The sequence below is a fragment of the Pseudoliparis swirei genome, chromosome 8, assembly GCF_029220125.1.
Source record: "Pseudoliparis swirei isolate HS2019 ecotype Mariana Trench chromosome 8, NWPU_hadal_v1, whole genome shotgun sequence".
NCBI classification, from domain to species: domain Eukaryota; kingdom Metazoa; phylum Chordata; class Actinopteri; order Perciformes; family Liparidae; genus Pseudoliparis; species Pseudoliparis swirei.
In genome coordinates, this window is record NC_079395.1 from 21,544,669 (window position 1) to 21,553,698 (window position 9,030).

The 9,030-nt window shown below is 47.4% G+C and overlaps 1 pseudogene; it reads right to left on the reverse strand.

The window, feature by feature from the left end:
* Nucleotides 1-2,555: 2,555 nt before the first annotated feature.
* LOC130198693 (U6 spliceosomal RNA) lies at nucleotides 2,556-2,615 on the reverse strand (annotated as a pseudogene).
* Nucleotides 2,616-9,030: the final 6,415 nt, after the last annotated feature.

Consider the following 9,030-nt stretch of genomic DNA (forward strand, 5'->3'; position numbering starts at 1 on the left):
TCTGAGTGTCCTGGGTGGACGTGGACATGGTGGAGGTACAAGTACTCGGCGCCATCGACAGCCGACTGAACTGAAGGCCAACATCAACGCTTGTGTACAAGAAGGGGATGGAGTCGACTCTTTTTCCTGAGAAAGCTTGATCCTTCAACGTGCAGCAAGATGCTGGAGTTATTCTACCAGTCGGTTGTGGCCAGTGTGCTGCACTTTGCCATTGTCTGCTGGCGGACCAGCATCGGAGCCGGTGACACCAGCCGTCTTAACAAACTGGTTAGGAAGGCTGGCTCCATCATCGGCTGCCAGCTGGAGCACCTGGAGCAGGTGGTGGAGAGGAGGACGTTGAAGAAACTGGTGTCCATATTGGACAACCCGGACCACCCTCTCCACCACCTCCTACAGGGACAGAGGAGTACTTTCTCCAGACGTCTCCTCACGCTCCGCTGCCACAAGGAGAGATACAGGAGAACATTCCTGCCGACGGCTATGAGGCTCTACAACAGTTCACCTCTTGCCAGATCACCCTAACCCTTCTTATATTTTGTGTTTTGTTTTTTTATTCTTGTGTTGCTGCTACTGACTCGACAAATTTCCCCTTGGGGATTAATAAAGTATATATCTATCTATCTATCTATCGTGGCTGACCACAGCAAGGCGCGACGGGCAGGGGACTGCAACACCGGGGCTCTGATGCAGAGCAAGGATGCTCTGTGGCGGTACAGCAGGCTGTTCCCCGAGGTGGACACGGCGGTCAGCCAGAGGAGGACGGTGGACGGCTCCATGGAGGGAGCGCTGGATGGACGGTTGGTGGGATTCGGCGACCATGCCGGACACACATACCGGGCCTTCTACGAGTCCTCGGATGCAGAAGTCCAGAGGTGAGTCACCGAGCGAGTCGTGATCCAACCGTCACTGAGGCGTTTCCTGTGGTCATGTAACGAGGCTTCGTCCCTCCACAGCTACAGGATGTGGCTGAGGAAGGCCCAGGTTAAATCCGTGGGCTCCCTCATGGACTACCTGAAGAGGTATGTGCTGGAGTCGGACCAGAAGAAGATAGGCCCTTCACCTTCTGCTCCAGCACATACCTCTTCAGCACCCTCCACATCCTCCCCCATGGCCTCCTCATCTTCCTCTGGGCTGAGTAGCGTTCTCAGAGGTACGTAGTAGTGGACCAGCGCTGCTCTGTGGGTCTCGTGGTCCAGATGAGTCCTGATGATTCTCTGTGTTTCTGATTCCTCCTCAGAGGACGACGCAGAGCTGATTGAGGCTGCAGCTCACTACGAGCTTTCAATTGCTCCAGGTGAAGACCCCACAATCCAGTTTACTGTGTCTTTGTTATTGCATTTAACAGACAAAATCATTAAATTAGTTTTCCTTTTTATCATTATGACGTAGCTCCACCTGCCCAGAGGAGTCAACCTGCTCCACCTGCTCCTCCACCTGCTCCGGCCCAGAGGCAACAGATGCTGAGTGGCACGCTCCCCCCCCCCCTAAGTCCCGGACCTGTCCCAAGTGTGGGGAGAGGAGGACCAGAGCCACTGGACACTCCATACTGAACTGTTCTGCCAGAAGTCAGACCCACAAGGCAGAACAGTGGAGCAGTGGCTCACAGAGAAGAGGGGGGGGGGGGGGGTCACCAGCAGCAAGAGGAAGCACCAGGAGATGGACACGAGGAACGCCCGGGCCAGAGACAAGAGGGCCCAATCAAGAGTAAAATTAGCCTGTTGTGTGTGTGTGTCTACAACGTGTGATGTGTGTGAGATCTAATCTTTTAACACATCTCCTCTTTCTCCTTTTGTTCCACATTTCAAAGAGTGCATCCTCCACAGGAGGCCAGTCTTCAGCAAAGGGTGGGGGAGGAGGAGGAGGACGACGACTACTGATGGCTGCCGTTACAGGTGCGTAAGGTAGGTGGTGGTCAACAGTACTTTGATCTGATTGGCTTGGCTGATGCTCTTGTGACTATGCATGTGTCTAAACTTGTGTGTGTGTCTCTCTCTGTGTGTGTGTGTCTCTCTCTGTGTCTCTCTCCGTGTGTGTGTGTGTGTGTCTCTCTCTGTGTCTCTCTCCGTGTGTGTGTGTGTGTTTATATAGATTCGTTCCAGGCAGCCTGACAGGTGCTGGAGGCAGAGGACCTGCAACTCCTGCAAATGTAAATTGTGTGTGATTTAAATTATAATTGTGTGCGTGTGTGATTTAATGTGTGTGCAATTTGTCTTTAAGTTTATTTTATAAATATAAATTATGTGTGAAATAAAGATATTTTTTATTAATAAACATGTATTTGTGCTTCATGCATCATATTGAACATATTCAGAATATATGAATGCTGGGTAAATGAATTTGCATTGGGAGGTGGTGAGGTTGGCGGCAGCAGGCAATGTCCTCCACCAGCAGGGGGCGGTCAAGAACATTCAGGGGCTCTGACGCCCTCCCCTGCTCCACTTGCTCTGCCTGTCAGTCAAGGGTCCTCCATGGCGCTGCAGGTCTTGCTTTTTAGTTGGACCCCTGCTTTTGACAGGTGCTTGGCCAGCAGGGGCCGCCTGAGCATTGCGTCACTTGGCCATGCTAATCTTCTCTGTATCGTTCCAATTTTAGTATACGCGCTATCAAAATAACACAACTAGACTAAGTTCCTGAGGGGTATATGAGGCCTTCTACCCGCAGAGGGCCTCTATCAGGGTGCTGGAGCCGGGACCACGTGAGGGAACCGACAACTGGGTTTAAACGCCCCTCTCTCTGGGCAGGAAACACAGGTCTGGGAGGTGCCCTGAACTGCACTCGGGTCCAGAACCTGGTCTTACGCGGTCTGACCCACTTCAGGTTCTGCCCGCCCTGCTGAGGAACCCAAGAGGCTGCTGGGAAATCTAGACATCTCTAGATAGGCTAAGGCAATGTGACTCTTCGGCAATCTCTGGGTGGCACTCGTCCCCCAAGAGAGAAACCTGTGCATGAAGCGATAAAGCATCAGGGTGATCCGTTTGATTTTCTTCATATGCCGGCAAGTCCCTAGGGGAGATCCCCCCCGAACAAGCCGCAGTCAGTGGAGCTGCTCTCTGAGCTTCCATTCTACTCACCCTGTCTGCCAGACCACGAATGGCAGCCAGGATTTGACACCGAGTATCCTCCTGCCCCCCTGCCCCATCTATAACTCTGCTTTCTCCCCGGAGTCCTTTTGACTTCACGTCTCATGGGGTCATCGGACCCTATGAGACGGCATAGATCCTATCTGCCTGATGGATCGTCTGGGTCGTGGAATTCCTGCTCCTGACTACGCCACTGTCCTGTTGAGACTCCGCCCACTGTTGAGACTCCACCCACTCCTCCTCCCCACCGCCATCTGCCTGATGGATCGTGGAGGTCTCCATCGTGGAATATGCCTACTATGAACTATTCATACACTCTGTCATATTCATTGAATGTATTTTAACTCTAAATCTGTCCTTCTGTACACATTACATCTATTGCATCTGTCCATCCTGGAGAGGGATCCTCCTCTGTTGCTCTCCTGCAGGTTTCTTCCCTTTTTTCCCCCTGAAGGGTTATTTGGGAGTTTCTCCTGGTCCGATGTGAGGTTTTGGGGCAGGGATGTCTATGTGTACAGATTGTAAAGCACTCCAAGACAAATTTGTAATTTGTGAAATTGGGCTATACAAATAAACTGAATTGAATTGAATTATAGGTGGGGCTGGACTCTGCAGTGGCTTAGAGTTAGTCTCTGGGGCACGTTTCTTTCCCTGGGAGTGCCCCCGTTTACGCTTGCGGGAGCGGCTTTCCATGCAACGCTCTCGTTCCCTACTAGGGGGAGCAGCTGCCACAGTATGTTGGGAATGCCCCTCAAGCCTAGCCCTTCGGGCCCTTTCTTCCAGAGGCAGATCAATGGCTGCTGGACATGGGCAATCAACGTCATCCATTAAATGGGCCATGCCCAAACAAGACGGACACTCACGGTGACCGTCACGAATGTCCATGGCTGCCCCACAGAACCGACAAGTCTGGGGAGCCATAATAGTACCAAGTAACCCCTCCTGCTGCGAACAGTAGTCAATGGGGGTATATGCTCACTGGCTTGAAGTATAAACAAAAATACAGTTCATAAGAACTCAAAATCACCCCTTTCCTGTACGCGGACGTACCAGGGGGAACAAATGACCAGACCCACTTAATATAGCGCCAGTTTAAGGGTAAAATGAAAACGCCCTTTTAAATACAAGGGGAATGCAAGGCAAAATCCTTGGCTAAAATATGAGATGCCGAGGGCGGATTCGAACCTCGGCCTACCGCAGCTAGAGCGCTCGCTCTACCGGGTGAGCTATACCACTCAGTGGCAAAAATTGCGCGCCACTATTTAAATACAGACCACTCGTGTACGAAGACCAGAAACTTAATTTGCAAAACAGCTAAAAGCAATAACTCCTCTCTTGCAACTGCTTCCAAGAGGAGAAATAAGCAAAGGTACTCACCCAAACGCCAGCTTATGCAAAAATGTCAAACAGGCTATGGGCAGTCAGCCGCAGGTGATATCATTTATCTTACCTGCAACAGCCAGAGAGTTACATACATAACTCATGGGAAAAACCACAGAAATCCTCAGGGACACAAGGCACCTGCACACTAAGTGACGGATTATTGGCTTCCCGACATACTTACCGATCTCCGATGAGGCGAGAAGGCAAAGAGGAAGAGGCATGGGTTTCCGGTTGCTTTATAGCCTACGGCCAGCCTCTTACGGTCAGTCACATGACATTGTTGATATTATGATCTCGCAGATAGGAAGAAGAAGGCTTCATTCAAGGTGAAGACCGTGGTGACGGTCAGAGTGAGGTCGAAATAGATCCTCTGACTCTTCTACTACTACGAGGGTACTCATCCAACACTCATCCCCCCCCCCCTCCCCTCTTCTGTGTGAGTCACTGCTTTTTAAAATTGTTTTAAAATGTATTTATTGTAAGACAGGAGACAAAACAAGGACACATCACCAAGAGGACGACAAGACAGGGAAAAATAAAGCCATCAAAACACGCTTTAGTCAGGGCACTGTGAGCCTTTAGGACACAGGTCACTAACTGGCGGACCGCGGTCCGGGTCCGGACCCAGAGGCCGTCCCATCCGGACCCGGATCGCCAGCCAAAACAGAAGGTTATGATTTAAAACCTGACGGGGTGTTTTAATTTTTTAGCGCGCGGCGCAGCTTTTGCAGTCTTTACGGTAGTGGTTTAGCGGATGCGGAAACGCACAGACCAATTGCATGCGAGTTAAGCCATCCCACGTGATACCACTCAGCCAATCAAATCTATGCATTCTCGGCGGTAAACATTACGTCTCAACAGACAGCGCTACGCACAGATGAGAAAGTAGAGCAGTGTTTCCCACACGTTGATATACCTGGGCGGGAAAGAAAAGAATCCCAGATAGCCTACATGTAGAAACAAAGGGAGAAAGACGGACGACTGGAGAAAGTTTAGAAAAGCCTGCGTGAGACAGCGAAGGGAGAGAAACGGACAACTGCGCGGAGAAAGTCCATGAGAAAAGACGAGTGAGACAGCCGGACGGAGAGACGGACAACTCAGCGGAGAAAGTACTATATGTCAAATGAGTGAGCTCTCACAGTACTGGTGAAGGGGAAACGGACAACTGCGCCGGAGAAAGGCTTTGACGCTCGCAGAGAAAGGAGTCAGAAACATAAGCGGCAGAGTACAATGGAGGTAAGCAGCCCTGACATTACACCGGAATCAGAATCGGCTATGGGGATCTAAAGTGTTGTATTGTGAATTGTGTAGCAATTATATATTATTGTATAATTGTATATATTTATAATAGTTTCTGTTAGCCGGTAACTACTGTACTATGACCGGTAATTTATGCTGAAGACCAGCACATCTAAATCTCTCCGGTAAAATAATTTCTTAGCAGTTTGGTATTTATAATAACCTGTATTTTAATTCGACTTTGGTAGGTGCTTCGGAATATTTGAAAGAAAGTGGCAACTAAGGGTGTATTTAACGTAGTTTTCTCTTCGGGCTATGCCAGTTAGAAGGACACAGATTAGCTTTAGCTAAGACAGTGTTAATTGTCCCTGCATTTACTCCTCAGAGATGAGTATTCAAAACTACTTTAAGAGAATACGGGCGTGAGGATGAGGATGAGACGAGGAAAGGAGAAGAGACCACAGGTAACTTAGCCAATGTTAGCATTCAACAGTGAGTTGCAATGCAGAGAGCAAACTAGAATCAAGCTTGTTTTCAATTCTAGCCGGTGGTCAGTGAATCTGCTGGCACAAACAGTCAGAGTACTGAGGAGGCAGCAGGTCCCAGTGTGATAGGAGCAGCACCAGGTCCCAGTGTGGTAGCAGCAGGTGCAGGTGAACAAGCAGCACAGTTCCAAGCCATTCAAAGAGATAGACATAGTATAAATAGGAAGGAGAACTCTACCATTTAAATACAGTAATACCAATGCATTATTTTCAGATTCCAAGCATCGCCACTCAGGATGGAACCCTGACTGGCTCAAAATGCCACAGTTCAAGAATTGGCTCTACCTCACCCAGCATGGTATGAATGCCATTTGCAAGGTCATATTTGTAATAAAACTTGATTTTATTTTTTTAAATAATTAACACGTTTTTTTTTTTTTAAAGGAATGTTTTGCCGAATCTGCAGGCAACACAAGCCTCCAGTTAAGAAACGGGGCCTTTCATCGAAATTGGTATTCTTGTTTTCCGCATGGATTATATGGACCGCCACATCTCCTCAGAGCCTCATCAGTATAGTCTGAAGCAGCAGGTCTCACTTGCATCAGGTAGATAATTTTTTCATGTATTGCTAATTTCTGCAACCTATCAACCATGTTTGGCTCATATAATGAATTATGTCTTTGCCCTTGGTCTAGGCTACTCAGTGATGCAGGCTTTTGAACCCACAGTAACCATGGAGCATGAGGCCGTCATAGGTGGTTTCAAATGCCTTTACTGGCTGGTAAAGAATGAGATTGCTCACCACACCAACTACCCTAAGCTTTTAAGTTTAGCTCAGCTTTTGGGTTGTGATTATTTCGAAAAGCTGAAGGTAAACCTAGTACAAATTGATGCTTGTGAAACTAAGAACTTTAATCAGCTAAATGTTAAATTATTTGATTTTGATTTTTTTTCTCAGGTGGATCAAAGAAACAATTATCAATCCCACAGGATAGTTGATGAAATGCTGGAAATCCTTGCTCAGATTGTAGAATTGCCTATTTTGCAAGATATAAGGTCCTCTAATGCAATCAGCCTAGAGGTGGATGAGACAACAGATGTATCTGTAAACCGCCAGCTGGATATCCATGTTAGGTGGGTATTTTTTAAAGGAATGATGTGCATTTAAATAAATTTAAATAAAGATGGCCTAGTTAAACTTAATACTTATTATATGTGTGAAAACCTATTCATTTTATTTTAGACACCTTGATAAAGATGGTTGCGTTTTCAACCACTTCCTTGATCTGGTCACTCTGGAAGATGGGAAAGCTGACAGTGTTGTTGCTGCCATCAAGACTGTCCTAAAGCAAAGTGGAGCTCCCGGTAGACAGGCTCTATGGACTCGGGACAGACGGTGCAGCGGTGATGACGAGCTGAATTTGGAGTTTATTGTTAAATATAATGGATTGTGTGACATTTTTATTGTCAGCTCACTGTTATTAAAGCAAACAACACTACATTTCATTCTTAAACCTAGGCCGTCTGAATGGAGTGGCAAAGCAGCTCACAGACAGTTACCCAAAGCTGGTTTCTGTAGCGTGTGCTGCTCACAGACTAGCACTCGCATGCAAAGACTCCTCAAATGCTGTAAAATATATGGCAAACTTCGCAACCACCTGCAGGAACTGCACCTATTTTTAGAAATAGTGCAAATAGGTCAGCCACCCTGAGATCTGCCGCTACACTCTTGGTCTGAACGACCTGAAAGTAAAGGTGTGTTTTCACCAATTTTCATAATACTATTGTGGTGTCATATTATTTTATTTACTTACCAGTTTTCTACTTGTTGTTAGGAGGTGAAAGATACAAGGTGGTTATCGCAGCACCTAGCTGTTCAAAACCTTCAGAGGAACCTTCCTGCTATGCTGGCTGCTCTGGCAGAAGAAGCAAGCTCAAGGAAGTGCCCAGTGGCCAAAGGTTTATACACCTTCTGTGCCACATATCGCTTTTGGACTGCCGCTCTACCTTCAGGCAGATGTGCTGCCCCATATAGCGATGCTTTCCAAGGTCTTTCAGAGGGCTGATGTGAACTTTCTCCACATAAAGGAGCAGGTAGATTACAAGACATGCATTTGATGCTCCCAGTTATTTGCATTATATCCATCCTATTATATTGTTGTATGTTTCACATTTAGGTGCCAGTCACCCTTCTTACTCTGGGGAGAATTCGAAGCAGGCGAGACCCTCCGGGGGGTTCCTTGCTCGGCTAGACCAAGACCTGGACAACCCAGATGGACTTGGGGCCTTCAGCATTGCAGGAGAGGAGGAGAGGATCAGGAGGACACGAGTTCTGGGCGCCTCGGGAAGAGATGTGGGCCAGATTTGTCAGAGATGTAAATACATCCTTCTTACATTTTATTTCAATATTTTTTTCCTTGAACTGAAAACTTTATAATATTATCATTCCAGGTCCTCAAACCTTACATCTCTAGCCTGGAGAGCAACATGGAGGAGGTTCCAGGATATTGAAGTGCTGGGGCCTTCAGTGTCCTGGGTCCAAAGGCAGTCGCCTTAAATGATGAAGTCACTAACATTTCAATGTTGCAGACTCTCACAAAAAAATTCATCCCAGGGCAGGAGGACACTGTTATACAAGAGTGGACCTCCTACAAGCAGCATGTTCACGTTGGAACATTTAAGGTAAAATTACCTGAATTAATATATGAACTGAATTGATTTCTGTCTAATATGTCTTGACTGTTAGAATTGCTTGTTTTGACATCTGTAAATGTTTCAATTATACTGTATGCTCATTTGCCCTGCCTTGGATAATTTCTGAAGGACAAAACACAAGCTGAGGT